Source organism: Ranitomeya imitator, chromosome 4, assembly GCF_032444005.1.
Source record: "Ranitomeya imitator isolate aRanImi1 chromosome 4, aRanImi1.pri, whole genome shotgun sequence".
Taxonomy (NCBI): domain Eukaryota; kingdom Metazoa; phylum Chordata; class Amphibia; order Anura; family Dendrobatidae; genus Ranitomeya; species Ranitomeya imitator.
The window spans coordinates 90,139,679-90,152,703 of record NC_091285.1 but is presented as its reverse complement, the minus strand read 5'-3'; the positions used below and the strand labels follow the sequence as shown (position 1 = coordinate 90,152,703).

At 39.9% G+C, this 13,025-nt stretch overlaps 13 non-coding genes across 13 annotated transcripts; all 13 read right to left on the bottom strand.

Moving 5' to 3' along the window:
* Positions 1-529: 529 nt before the first annotated feature.
* Positions 530-611, bottom strand: TRNAL-AAG (transfer RNA leucine (anticodon AAG)). Its single transcript has one exon. It is a non-coding gene; the product is annotated as a tRNA-Leu (tRNA).
* Positions 612-1,010: 399 nt separating this feature from the next.
* On the bottom strand, positions 1,011-1,092 carry TRNAL-AAG (transfer RNA leucine (anticodon AAG)). Its single transcript has one exon. It is a non-coding gene; the product is annotated as a tRNA-Leu (tRNA).
* Positions 1,093-1,538: 446 nt separating this feature from the next.
* On the bottom strand, positions 1,539-1,620 carry TRNAL-UAG (transfer RNA leucine (anticodon UAG)). Its single transcript has one exon. It is a non-coding gene; the product is annotated as a tRNA-Leu (tRNA).
* Positions 1,621-2,019: 399 nt separating this feature from the next.
* TRNAL-AAG (transfer RNA leucine (anticodon AAG)) lies at positions 2,020-2,101 on the bottom strand. The gene has a single exon. It is a non-coding gene; the product is annotated as a tRNA-Leu (tRNA).
* A 239-nt stretch (positions 2,102-2,340) lies between these two features.
* Positions 2,341-2,422, bottom strand: TRNAL-UAG (transfer RNA leucine (anticodon UAG)). The gene has a single exon. It is a non-coding gene; the product is annotated as a tRNA-Leu (tRNA).
* A 2,484-nt stretch (positions 2,423-4,906) lies between these two features.
* On the bottom strand, positions 4,907-4,988 carry TRNAL-AAG (transfer RNA leucine (anticodon AAG)). Its single transcript has one exon. It is a non-coding gene; the product is annotated as a tRNA-Leu (tRNA).
* A 399-nt stretch (positions 4,989-5,387) lies between these two features.
* Positions 5,388-5,469, bottom strand: TRNAL-AAG (transfer RNA leucine (anticodon AAG)). Its single transcript has one exon. It is a non-coding gene; the product is annotated as a tRNA-Leu (tRNA).
* Positions 5,470-5,708: 239 nt separating this feature from the next.
* TRNAL-UAG (transfer RNA leucine (anticodon UAG)) lies at positions 5,709-5,790 on the bottom strand. Its single transcript has one exon. It is a non-coding gene; the product is annotated as a tRNA-Leu (tRNA).
* A 2,484-nt stretch (positions 5,791-8,274) lies between these two features.
* TRNAL-AAG (transfer RNA leucine (anticodon AAG)) lies at positions 8,275-8,356 on the bottom strand. Its single transcript has one exon. It is a non-coding gene; the product is annotated as a tRNA-Leu (tRNA).
* Positions 8,357-8,755: 399 nt separating this feature from the next.
* On the bottom strand, positions 8,756-8,837 carry TRNAL-AAG (transfer RNA leucine (anticodon AAG)). The gene has a single exon. It is a non-coding gene; the product is annotated as a tRNA-Leu (tRNA).
* Positions 8,838-9,076: 239 nt separating this feature from the next.
* On the bottom strand, positions 9,077-9,158 carry TRNAL-UAG (transfer RNA leucine (anticodon UAG)). Its single transcript has one exon. It is a non-coding gene; the product is annotated as a tRNA-Leu (tRNA).
* Positions 9,159-11,643: 2,485 nt separating this feature from the next.
* TRNAL-AAG (transfer RNA leucine (anticodon AAG)) lies at positions 11,644-11,725 on the bottom strand. Its single transcript has one exon. It is a non-coding gene; the product is annotated as a tRNA-Leu (tRNA).
* Positions 11,726-11,964: 239 nt separating this feature from the next.
* Positions 11,965-12,046, bottom strand: TRNAL-UAA (transfer RNA leucine (anticodon UAA)). The gene has a single exon. It is a non-coding gene; the product is annotated as a tRNA-Leu (tRNA).
* Between the last annotated feature and the right edge of the window lie 979 nt (positions 12,047-13,025).

Below are 13,025 nucleotides of genomic sequence, written 5' to 3'. Positions count from 1 at the left end.
CAAGAACTCATACTGCTGAGTCATACTCAGCATGATTAAGTAGGCTTCCTTAGAGTAAGTGAAGTACATTTGACAACATTTAAAATTAGTGCATGTTGGAAAAAGGGCATGTCTCTAAACATTAGGAAAAACCAATGATTCTATCAACGGTCTTTATCTTAACCGAAAACCGAAAAATCATACAAATACAAAAGAAGATTAGATCACATGCTAATTTGCATGTTAGCAAAATCATAAGAATAAGTACAAAAACATTTCAAGACCTCATAATACTGGCAGTAGTGGGATTAAAGCATATGCTAATTTTGTATGTTAGCATAGTTATAAGAATAAGATAAAAAGGTTTTAAGGAACTCTTACTACTGGCAGCAGTGGGATTTGAACCTACAGGTCTGTTGTAAAATGGTTAAGTCTCTAAACAATAGGAAAAACCAATGATTCTATCAACTGTCTTTTCCTAAACAGAAATCCACACACTCATGCAAATACAAAATCATAAGAATTAGATCAAAAGGTTCTAAAGACCTACTGGCAGCAGTGGGATTTGAACCCACGCCTCTGAAGAGACTGGAGCCTTAATCCAGCGCCTTAGACCGCTCGGCCATGCTACCTTTAGCAGCATGACTTTTAAGATTCCTTATCTTAACTGAAAACCACAAAATTATACAAATACAAAAGATTAAATCACATGTTAATTTGCATGTTAGCAAAATCATAAGAATAAGTACAAAAACATTTCAAGACCGCATAATACTGGCAGCAGTGGGATTAAAGCATATGCTAATTTTGTATATTAGCGTATGTATAAGAATAAGATAAAAAGGTTTTAAGGAACTCTTACTACTGGCAGCAGTGGGATTTAAACCTACAGGTCTGTTGTAAAATGGTTAAGTCTCTAAACAATAGGAAAAACCAATGATTCTATCAACTGTCTTTTCCTAAGCAGAAACCCACACACTCATGCAAATACAAAATCATTTGAATTAGATCAAAATGTTCTGAAGACCTACTGGCAGCAGTGGGATTTGAACCCACGCCTCTGAAGAGACTGGAGCCTTAATCCAGCGCCTTAGACCGCTCGGCCATGCTACCTTAACCCTGCTGTTCTGTTCGGTCTGGGGAGACCTATTTTGAACTTTGGTATTTTTTGGGGTGTTCAAGATGCGGTTCTGAAACTTGTGGTTGATTGACTTAAATGAGGATGGGTCGGTCGGCCACGGGTTTCAGAGCCGCATCTTGAATATTTTAAAGAATATTGAAGTTCAAAGTCGGTCATTTTTGACCAACAGAACAGCAGGGTTAATATACTACATGAAAAAAGCTTCCTTAGAGTAAGTTTAGTGAATTTTCCTACATTTTAACTTCTTCAAGGTGGAAAATGGATAGGTCTCTAAGCAAAAAGCAATGATTCTATCTACTGTCTTTTGCAAAACAGCAAAGCATGGACTCATACAAATACAAAATAATAAAACACATGCTAATTTTTCTATTAGCAAAATCATAAATATAAGCTAAAAAGTTTCAAAGTAGAAATACACTGGCAGCAGTGGGATTTGAACCCACGCCTCCAAAGAGACTAGAGCCTAAGTCCAGCGCCTTAGACCACTCGGCCATGCTACCTTTAACAGCATGATTTTTACGATTCCTTATCTTAACTGAAAACCGCAAAATTATACAAATACAAAAGATTAAATCACATGTTAATTTGCATGTTAGCAAAATCATAAGAATAAGTACAAAAACATTTCAAGACCGCATAATACTGGCAGCAGTGGGATTAAAGCATATGTTAATTTTGTATGTTAGCGTATGTATAAGAATAAGATAAAAAGGTTTTAAGGAACTCTTACTACTGGCAGCAGTGGGATTTAAACCTACAGGTCTGTTGTAAAATTGTTAAGTCTCTAAACAATAGGAAAAACCAATGATTCTATCAACTGTCTTTTCCTAAACAGAAACCCACACACTCATGCAAATACAAAATCATTTGAATTAGATCAAAATGTTCTAAAGACCTACTGGCAGCAGTGGGATTTGAACCCACGCCTCTGAAGAGACTGGAGCCTTAATCCAGCGCCTTAGACCACTCGGCCATGCTACCCTAATATACTACATAAAAAAAGCTTCCTTAGAGTAAGTTTAGTGAATTTTCCTACATTTTAACTTCTTCAAGGTGGAAAATGGATAGGTCTCTAAGCAAAAAGCAATGATTCTATCTACTGTCTTTTGCAAGACAGCAAAGCATGGACTCATACAAATACAAAATAATAAAACACATGCTAATTTTTCTATTAGCAAAATCATAAATATAAGCTAAAAAGTTTCAAAGTAGAAATACACTGGCAGCAGTGGGATTTGAACCCACGCCTCCAAAGAGACTGGAGCCTAAGTCCAGCGCCTTAGACCACTCGGCCATGCTACCTTTAACAGCTTGATTTTTACGATTCCTTATCTTAACTGAAAACCGCAAAATTATACAAATACAAAAGATTAAATCACATGTTAATTTGCATGTTAGCAAAATCATAAGAATAAGTACAAAAACATTTCAAGACCGCATAATACTGGCAGCAGTGGGATTAAAGCATATGCTAATTTTGTATGTTAGCATAATTATAAGAATAAGATAACAAGGTTTAACATAGCATAATGTTCTAGAATAGTCTGTTTAATCGCCGCATACTCACAGTTCCCCCGAGGGTCCATAGCTCTATAGGCTTCAGCAGCTCCACCCTCTAAGAACCCCACAAGATGTCGAACTCGCTCCCTTTCCGGGACTTCCATTAATCAACACTGATGCTCAAAGTCCTGGAAGAAGCCCTCAATGTCGCCTGCAGCCTCATTAAAGGGCTTAAAGTCTTTGTGGGACACTCTGGGGAGTTCCCTCATGGTGGGTGCTGAGGTTACAGTCTGTCTGGAGCTTCTAGCTGCTTCCAAAGCGATCTGCTCCAGCAATGCCATCTCCTGAGCTCTGTGAATGGCCTTCCTCTTATCGTCTATGGTGACCTCTTCTCCCAGAAATGCCAACTCCTCCTCGTACCACACAACCCACTGACTCTTTTGGGTATTTACCTCCGGCTGCAGTCTTTCCTCCATTTGCTGTGAGGATCCTTCCTCAGTGTCATCTTGCAGGCGAACTCCTTCCAAAGCCTCAATTAGCTGCTCCTTGGAGAGTCCTTTAAAACGGACTCCTACTTCATGGGCCTTTGTTTGTAGGTTCATCGCAGTCCAGCTCTTGTACTCTGCGGTGCTGGTTCCCAATGTTGATGGGCCTTTGTCCTCCATTCCTTCTGCTCTGATCCCACTGCTGCCAACCAGTTTGTGACGGGGTGTACAGCAGAGCAGGAAGGGACAACAGGCCGAGGGATGATCCAATGAGATTTATTAAAGCAGGGAGCATACAACATCAAATATCCATAATGTCCTTCAAGTCCACCAGAAGTCCACAATAAGCCCAAGTAAATAAACAGATCTGGAGGTGCTTTCCAGTAATCCCGCACCCGATAAACGAAACAATAGTCCTTCCACGAGTCCAACAGAACAGATTCGGGGGCACCTCCAGATAATCCTTGTGCCAGCTAACAAAGCAATAGTCCACATGAGTCCAAGGGATCCCAAAACAATCTCACGAACGACGAGATATGTCCTCAGCTCAAGTCTCATCCCGTACGCTTCCGCAGTCACAGATGGACGTGGGGTCTTGCCTCAGCTAAGAATCCCCACTCCTTCCCCTTTAAGGATCAACTCACATCTGATCTCAAAAATAAGAATGGATTATCTGAGCTCCTGGGATCCGCCCATGAAGGGGGGTAGGGGTCACACCTTCTATTCAATGGTTGGGTCCACCTGAAGATTCTAGACTGGTCGGCTCCTCTTAGTCTATCTAGTATGTACATATGACTAGCCACCTGCTGTGAGAAAGAATGGCTATTCTTCACTAGTGGTGTTGACAAACCTTAATTACATTATAGCTTAGGGCTGCAAGTATTGGGGGAAGGAGACATATTGTTACAGGTGAACTCCCTGCACAAGAAAATACATAAATTACAGCTAATAGAAACCAGAGAACAGTTACATACATCAAATGGCATATTATTCAAATACAGGACAGGGCAAAAGTACATATCATGACAGACATGTCTCTAAATATTAGGAAAAAAACAATAATTCTATCAACTGTTTTTATCTTAACCAGAAAGAAAACACTTAAGCAAATACAAAAGAAGATTAAAACACATGTAAGTTTGTATGTTAGTAAAATCATAAGAGTAAGTTCAAAACAATTTTCAAGCACATATCATACTGGCAGCAGTGGGATGAAAGCACATGCAAATTTTGTCTGTTTTCATAATTATAAGAATAAGATCAAAAGATTTTCAAGAACTCATACTGCTGAGTCATACTCAGCATGATTAAGTAGGCTTCCTTAGAGTAAGTGAAGTACATTTGACAACATTTAAAATTAGTGCATGTTGGAAAAAGGGCATGTCTCTAAACATTAGGAAAAACCAATGATTCTATCAACGGTCTTTATCTTAACCGAAAACCGAAAAATCATACAAATACAAAAGAAGATTAGATCACATGCTAATTTGCATGTTAGCAAAATCATAAGAATAAGTACAAAAACATTTCAAGACCTCATAATACTGGCAGCAGTGGGATTAAAGCATATGCTAATTTTGTATGTTAGCATAGTTATAAGAATAAGATAAAAAGGTTTTAAGGAACTCTTACTACTGGCAGCAGTGGGATTTGAACCTACAGGTCTGTTGTAAAATGGTTAAGTCTCTAAACAATAGGAAAAACCAATGATTCTATCAACTGTCTTTTCCTAAACAGAAATCCACACACTCATGCAAATACAAAATCATAAGAATTAGATCAAAAGGTTCTGAAGACCTACTGGCAGCAGTGGGATTTGAACCCACGCCTCTGAAGAGACTGGAGCCTTAATCCAGCGCCTTAGACCGCTCGGCCATGCTACCTTTAGCAGCATGACTTTTAAGATTCCTTATCTTAACTGAAAACCACAAAATTATACAAATACAAAAGATTAAATCACATGTTAATTTGCATGTTAGCAAAATCATAAGAATAAGTACAAAAACATTTCAAGACCGCATAATACTGGCAGCAGTGGGATTAAAGCATATGCTAATTTTGTATATTAGCGTATGTATAAGAATAAGATAAAAAGGTTTTAAGGAACTCTTACTACTGGCAGCAGTGGGATTTAAACCTACAGGTCTGTTGTAAAATGGTTAAGTCTCTAAACAATAGGAAAAAACAATGATTCTATCAACTGTCTTTTCCTAAACAGAAACCCACACACTCATGCAAATACAAAATCATTTGAATTAGATCAAAATGTTCTAAAGACCTACTGGCAGCAGTGGGATTTGAACCCACGCCTCTGAAGAGACTGGAGCCTTAATCCAGCGCCTTAGACCACTCGGCCATGCTACCCTAATATACTACATAAAAAAAGCTTCCTTAGAGTAAGTTTAGTGAATTTTCCTACATTTTAACTTCTTCAAGGTGGAAAATGGATAGGTCTCTAAGCAAAAAGCAATGATTCTATCTACTGTCTTTTGCAAGACAGCAAAGCATGGACTCATACAAATACAAAATAATAAAACACATGCTAATTTTTCTATTAGCAAAATCATAAATATAAGCTAAAAAGTTTCAAAGTAGAAATACACTGGCAGCAGTGGGATTTGAACCCACGCCTCCAAAGAGACTGGAGCCTAAGTCCAGCGCCTTAGACCACTCGGCCATGCTACCTTTAACAGCTTGATTTTTACGATTCCTTATCTTAACTGAAAACCGCAAAATTATACAAATACAAAAGATTAAATCACATGTTAATTTGCATGTTAGCAAAATCATAAGAATAAGTACAAAAACATTTCAAGACCGCATAATACTGGCAGCAGTGGGATTAAAGCATATGCTAATTTTGTATGTTAGCATAATTATAAGAATAAGATAACAAGGTTTAACATAGCATAATGTTCTAGAATAGTCTGTTTAATCGCCGCATACTCACAGTTCCCCCGAGGGTCCATAGCTCTATAGGCTTCAGCAGCTCCACCCTCTAAGAACCCCACAAGATGTCGAACTCGCTCCCTTTCCGGGACTTCCATTAATCAACACTGATGCTCAAAGTCCTGGAAGAAGCCCTCAATGTCGCCTGCAGCCTCATTAAAGGGCTTAAAGTCTTTGTGGGACACTCTGGGGAGTTCCCTCATGGTGGGTGCTGAGGTTACAGTCTGTCTGGAGCTTCTAGCTGCTTCCAAAGCGATCTGCTCCAGCAATGCCATCTCCTGAGCTCTGTGAATGGCCTTCCTCTTATCGTCTATGGTGACCTCTTCTCCCAGAAATGCCAACTCCTCCTCGTACCACACAACCCACTGACTTTTTTGGGTATTTACCTCCGGCTGCAGTCTTTCCTCCATTTGCTGTGAGGATCCTTCCTCAGTGTCATCTTGCAGGCGAACTCCTTCCAAAGCCTCAATTAGCTGCTCCTTGGAGAGTCCTTTAAAACGGACTCCTACTTCATGGGCCTTTGTTTGTAGGTTCATCGCAGTCCAGCTCTTGTACTCTGCGGTGCTGGTTCCCAATGTTGATGGGCCTTTGTCCTCCATTCCTTCTGCTCTGATCCCACTGCTGCCAACCAGTTTGTGACGGGGTGTACAGCAGAGCAGGAAGGGACAACAGGCCGAGGGATGATCCAATGAGATTTATTAAAGCAGGGAGCATACAACATCAAATATCCATAATGTCCTTCAAGTCCACCAGAAGTCCACAATAAGCCCAAGTAAATAAACAGATCTGGAGGTGCTTTCCAGTAATCCCGCACCCGATAAACGAAACAATAGTCCTTCCACGAGTCCAACAGAACAGATTCGGGGGCACCTCCAGATAATCCTTGTGCCAGCTAACAAAGCAATAGTCCACATGAGTCCAAGGGATCCCAAAACAATCTCACGAACGACGAGATATGTCCTCAGCTCAAGTCTCATCCCGTACGCTTCCGCAGTCACAGATGGACGTGGGGTCTTGCCTCAGCTAAGAATCCCCACTCCTTCCCCTTTAAGGATCAACTCACATCTGATCTCAAAAATAAGAATGGATTATCTGAGCTCCTGGGATCCGCCCATGAAGGGGGGTAGGGGTCACACCTTCTATTCAATGGTTGGGTCCACCTGAAGATTCTAGACTGGTCGGCTCCTCTTAGTCTATCTAGTATGTACATATGACTAGCCACCTGCTGTGAGAAAGAATGGCTATTCTTCACTAGTGGTGTTGACAAACCTTAATTACATTATAGCTTAGGGCTGCAAGTATTGGGGGAAGGAGACATATTGTTACAGGTGAACTCCCTGCACAAGAAAATACATAAATTACAGCTAATAGAAACCAGAGAACAGTTACATACATCAAATGGCATATTATTCAAATACAGGACAGGGCAAAAGTACATATCATGACAGACATGTCTCTAAATATTAGGAAAAAAACAATAATTCTATCAACTGTTTTTATCTTAACCAGAAAGAAAACACTTAAGCAAATACAAAAGAAGATTAAAACACATGTAAGTTTGTATGTTAGTAAAATCATAAGAGTAAGTTCAAAACAATTTTCAAGCACATATCATACTGGCAGCAGTGGGATGAAAGCACATGCAAATTTTGTCTGTTTTCATAATTATAAGAATAAGATCAAAAGATTTTCAAGAACTCATACTGCTGAGTCATACTCAGCATGATTAAGTAGGCTTCCTTAGAGTAAGTGAAGTACATTTGACAACATTTAAAATTAGTGCATGTTGGAAAAAGGGCATGTCTCTAAACATTAGGAAAAACCAATGATTCTATCAACGGTCTTTATCTTAACCGAAAACCGAAAAATCATACAAATACAAAAGAAGATTAGATCACATGCTAATTTGCATGTTAGCAAAATCATAAGAATAAGTACAAAAACATTTCAAGACCTCATAATACTGGCAGCAGTGGGATTAAAGCATATGCTAATTTTGTATGTTAGCATAGTTATAAGAATAAGATAAAAAGGTTTTAAGGAACTCTTACTACTGGCAGCAGTGGGATTTGAACCTACAGGTCTGTTGTAAAATGGTTAAGTCTCTAAACAATAGGAAAAACCAATGATTCTATCAACTGTCTTTTCCTAAACAGAAATCCACACACTCATGCAAATACAAAATCATAAGAATTAGATCAAAAGGTTCTGAAGACCTACTGGCAGCAGTGGGATTTGAACCCACGCCTCTGAAGAGACTGGAGCCTTAATCCAGCGCCTTAGACCGCTCGGCCATGCTACCTTTAGCAGCATGACTTTTAAGATTCCTTATCTTAACTGAAAACCACAAAATTATACAAATACAAAAGATTAAATCACATGTTAATTTGCATGTTAGCAAAATCATAAGAATAAGTACAAAAACATTTCAAGACCGCATAATACTGGCAGCAGTGGGATTAAAGCATATGCTAATTTTGTATATTAGCGTATGTATAAGAATAAGATAAAAAGGTTTTAAGGAACTCTTACTACTGGCAGCAGTGGGATTTAAACCTACAGGTCTGTTGTAAAATGGTTAAGTCTCTAAACAATAGGAAAAAACAATGATTCTATCAACTGTCTTTTCCTAAACAGAAACCCACACACTCATGCAAATACAAAATCATTTGAATTAGATCAAAATGTTCTGAAGACCTACTGGCAGCAGTGGGATTTGAACCCACGCCTCTGAAGAGACTGGAGCCTTAATCCAGCGCCTTAGACCGCTCGGCCATGCTACCCTAATATACTACATAAAAACAGCTTCCTTAGAGTAAGTTTAGTGAATTTTCCTACATTTTAACTTCTTCAAGGTGGAAAATGGATAGGTCTCTAAGCAAAAAGCAATGATTCTATCTACTGTCTTTTGCAAAACAGCAAAGCATGGACTCATACAAATACAAAATAATAAAACACATGCTAATTTTTCTATTAGCAAAATCATAAATATAAGCTAAAAAGTTTCAAAGTAGAAATACACTGGCAGCAGTGGGATTTGAACCCACGCCTCCAAAGAGACTGGAGCCTAAGTCCAGCGCCTTAGACCACTCGGCCATGCTACCTTTAACAGCATGATTTTTACGATTCCTTATCTTAACTGAAAACCGCAAAATTATACAAATACAAAAGATTAAATCACATGTTAATTTGCATGTTAGCAAAATCATAAGAATAAGTACAAAAACATTTCAAGACCGCATAATACTGGCAGCAGTGGGATTAAAGCATATGCTAATTTTGTATGTTAGCATAATTATAAGAATAAGATAACAAGGTTTAACATAGCATAATGTTCTAGAATAGTCTGTTTAATCGCCGCATACTCACAGTTCCCCCGAGGGTCCATAGCTCTATAGGCTTCAGCAGCTCCACCCTCTAAGAACCCCACAAGATGTCGAACTCGCTCCCTTTTCCGGGACTTCCATTAATCAACACTGATGCTCAAAGTCCTGGAAGAAGCCCTCAATGTCGCCTGCAGCCTCATTAAAGGGCTTAAAGTCTTTGTGGGACACTCTGGGGAGTTCCCTCATGGTGGGTGCTGAGGTTACAGTCTGTCTGGAGCTTCTAGCTGCTTCCAAAGCGATCTGCTCCAGCAATGCCATCTCCTGAGCTCTGTGAATGGCCTTCCTCTTATCGTCTATGGTGGCCTCTTCTCCCAGAAATGCCAACTCCTCCTCGTACCACACAACCCACTGACTTTTTTGGGTATTTACCTCCGGCTGCAGTCTTTCCTCCATTTGCTGTGAGGATCCTTCCTCAGTGTCATCTTGCAGGCGAACTCCTTCCAAAGCCTCAATTAGCTGCTCCTTGGAGAGTCCTTTAAAACGGACTCCTACTTCATGGGCCTTTGTTTGTAGGTTCATCGCAGTCCAGCTCTTGTACTCTGCGGTGCTGGTTCCCAATGTTGATGGGCCTTTGTCCTCCATTCCTTCTGCTCTGATCCCACTGCTGCCAACCAGTTTGTGACGGGGTGTACAGCAGAGCAGGAAGGGACAACAGGCCGAGGGATGATCCAATGAGATTTATTAAAGCAGGGAGCATACAACATCAAATATCCATAATGTCCTTCAAGTCCACCAGAAGTCCACAATAAGCCCAAGTAAATAAACAGATCTGGAGGTGCTTTCCAGTAATCCCGCACCCGATAAACGAAACAATAGTCCTTCCACGAGTCCAACAGAACAGATTCGGGGGCACCTCCAGATAATCCTTGTGCCAGCTAACAAAGCAATAGTCCACATGAGTCCAAGGGATCCCAAAACAATCTCACGAACGACGAGATATGTCCTCAGCTCAAGTCTCATCCCGTACGCTTCCGCAGTCACAGATGGACGTGGGGTCTTGCCTCAGCTAAGAATCCCCACTCCTTCCCCTTTAAGGATCAACTCACATCTGATCTCAAAAATAAGAATGGATTATCTGAGCTCCTGGGATCCGCCCATGAAGGGGGGTAGGGGTCACACCTTCTATTCAATGGTTGGGTCCACCTGAAGATTCTAGACTGGTCGGCTCCTCTTAGTCTATCTAGTATGTACATATGACTAGCCACCTGCTGTGAGAAAGAATGGCTATTCTTCACTAGTGGTGTTGACAAACCTTAATTACATTATAGCTTAGGGCTGCAAGTATTGGGGGAAGGAGACATATTGTTACAGGTGAACTCCCTGCACAAGAAAATACATAAATTACAGCTAATAGAAACCAGAGAACAGTTACATACATCAAATGGCATATTATTCAAATACAGGACAGGGCAAAAGTACATATCATGACAGACATGTCTCTAAATATTAGGAAAAAAACAATAATTCTATCAACTGTTTTTATCTTAACCAGAAAGAAAACACTTAAGCAAATACAAAAGAAGATTAAAACACATGTAAGTTTGTATGTTAGTAAAATCATAAGAGTAAGTTCAAAACAATTTTCAAGCACATATCATACTGGCAGCAGTGGGATGAAAGCACATGCAAATTTTGTCTGTTTTCATAATTATAAGAATAAGATCAAAAGATTTTCAAGAACTCATACTGCTGAGTCATACTCAGCATGATTAAGTAGGCTTCCTTAGAGTAAGTGAAGTACATTTGACAACATTTAAAATTAGTGCATGTTGGAAAAAGGGCATGTCTCTAAACATTAGGAAAAACCAATGATTCTATCAACGGTCTTTATCTTAACCGAAAACCGAAAAATCATACAAATACAAAAGAAGATTAGATCACATGCTAATTTGCATGTTAGCAAAATCATAAGAATAAGTACAAAAACATTTCAAGACCTCATAATACTGGCAGCAGTGGGATTAAAGCATATGCTAATTTTGTATGTTAGCATAGTTATAAGAATAAGATAAAAAGGTTTTAAGGAACTCTTACTACTGGCAGCAGTGGGATTTGAACCTACAGGTCTGTTGTAAAATGGTTAAGTCTCTAAACAATAGGAAAAACCAATGATTCTATCAACTGTCTTTTCCTAAACAGAAATCCACACACTCATGCAAATACAAAATCATAAGAATTAGATCAAAAGGTTCTGAAGACCTACTGGCAGCAGTGGGATTTGAACCCACGCCTCTGAAGAGACTGGAGCCTTAATCCAGCGCCTTAGACCACTCGGCCATGCTACCCTAATATACTACATAAAAACAGCTTCCTTAGAGTAAGTTTAGTGAATTTTCCTATATTTTAACTTCTTCAAGGTGGAAAATGGATAGGTCTCTAAGCAAAAAGCAATGATTCTATCTACTGTCTTTTGCAAAACAGCAAAGCATGGACTCATACAAATACAAAATAATAAAACACATGCTAATTTTTCTATTAGCAAAATCATAAATATAAGCTAAAAAGTTTCAAAGTAGAAATACACTGGCAGCAGTGGGATTTGAACCCACGCCTCCAAAGAGACTGGAGCTTAAGTCCAGCGCCTTAGACCACTCGGCCATGCTACCTTTAACAGCATGATTTTTACGATTCCTTATCTTAACTGAAAACCGCAAAATTATACAAATACAAAAGATTAAATCACATGTTAATTTGCATGTTAGCAAAATCATAAGAATAAGTACAAAAACATTTCAAGACCGCATAATACTGGCAGCAGTGGGATTAAAGCATATGCTAATTTTGTATGTTAGCATAATTATAAGAATAGGATAACAAGGTTTAACATAGCATAATGTTCTAGAATAGTCTGTTTAATCGCCGCATACTCACAGTTCCCCCGAGGGTCCATAGCTCTATAGGCTTCAGCAGCTCCACCCTCTAAGAACCCCACAAGATGTCGAACTCGCTCCCTTTCCGGGACTTCCATTAATCAACACTGATGCTCAAAGTCCTGGAAGAAGCCCTCAATGTCGCCTGCAGCCTCATTAAAGGGCTTAAAGTCTTTGTGGGACACTCTGGGGAGTTCCCTCATGGTGGGTGCTGAGGTTACAGTCTGTCTGGAGCTTCTAGCTGCTTCCAAAGCGATCTGCTCCAGCAATGCCATCTCCTGAGCTCTGTGAATGGCCTTCCTCTTATCGTCTATGGTGGCCTCTTCTCCCAGAAATGCCAACTCCTCCTCGTACCACACAACCCACTGACTTTTTTGGGTATTTACCTCCGGCTGCAGTCTTTCCTCCATTTGCTGTGAGGATCCTTCCTCAGTGTCATCTTGCAGGCGAACTCCTTCCAAAGCCTCAATTAGCTGCTCCTTGGAGAGTCCTTTAAAACGGACTCCTACTTCATGGGCCTTTGTTTGTAGGTTCATCGCAGTCCAGCTCTTGTACTCTGTGGTGCTGGTTCCCAATGTTGATGGGCCTTTGTCCTCCATTCCTTCTGCTCTGATCCCACTGCTGCCAACCAGTTTGTGACGGGGTGTACAGCAGAGCAAGAAGGGACAACAGGCCGAGGGATGATCCAATGAGATTTATTAAAGCAGGGAGCATA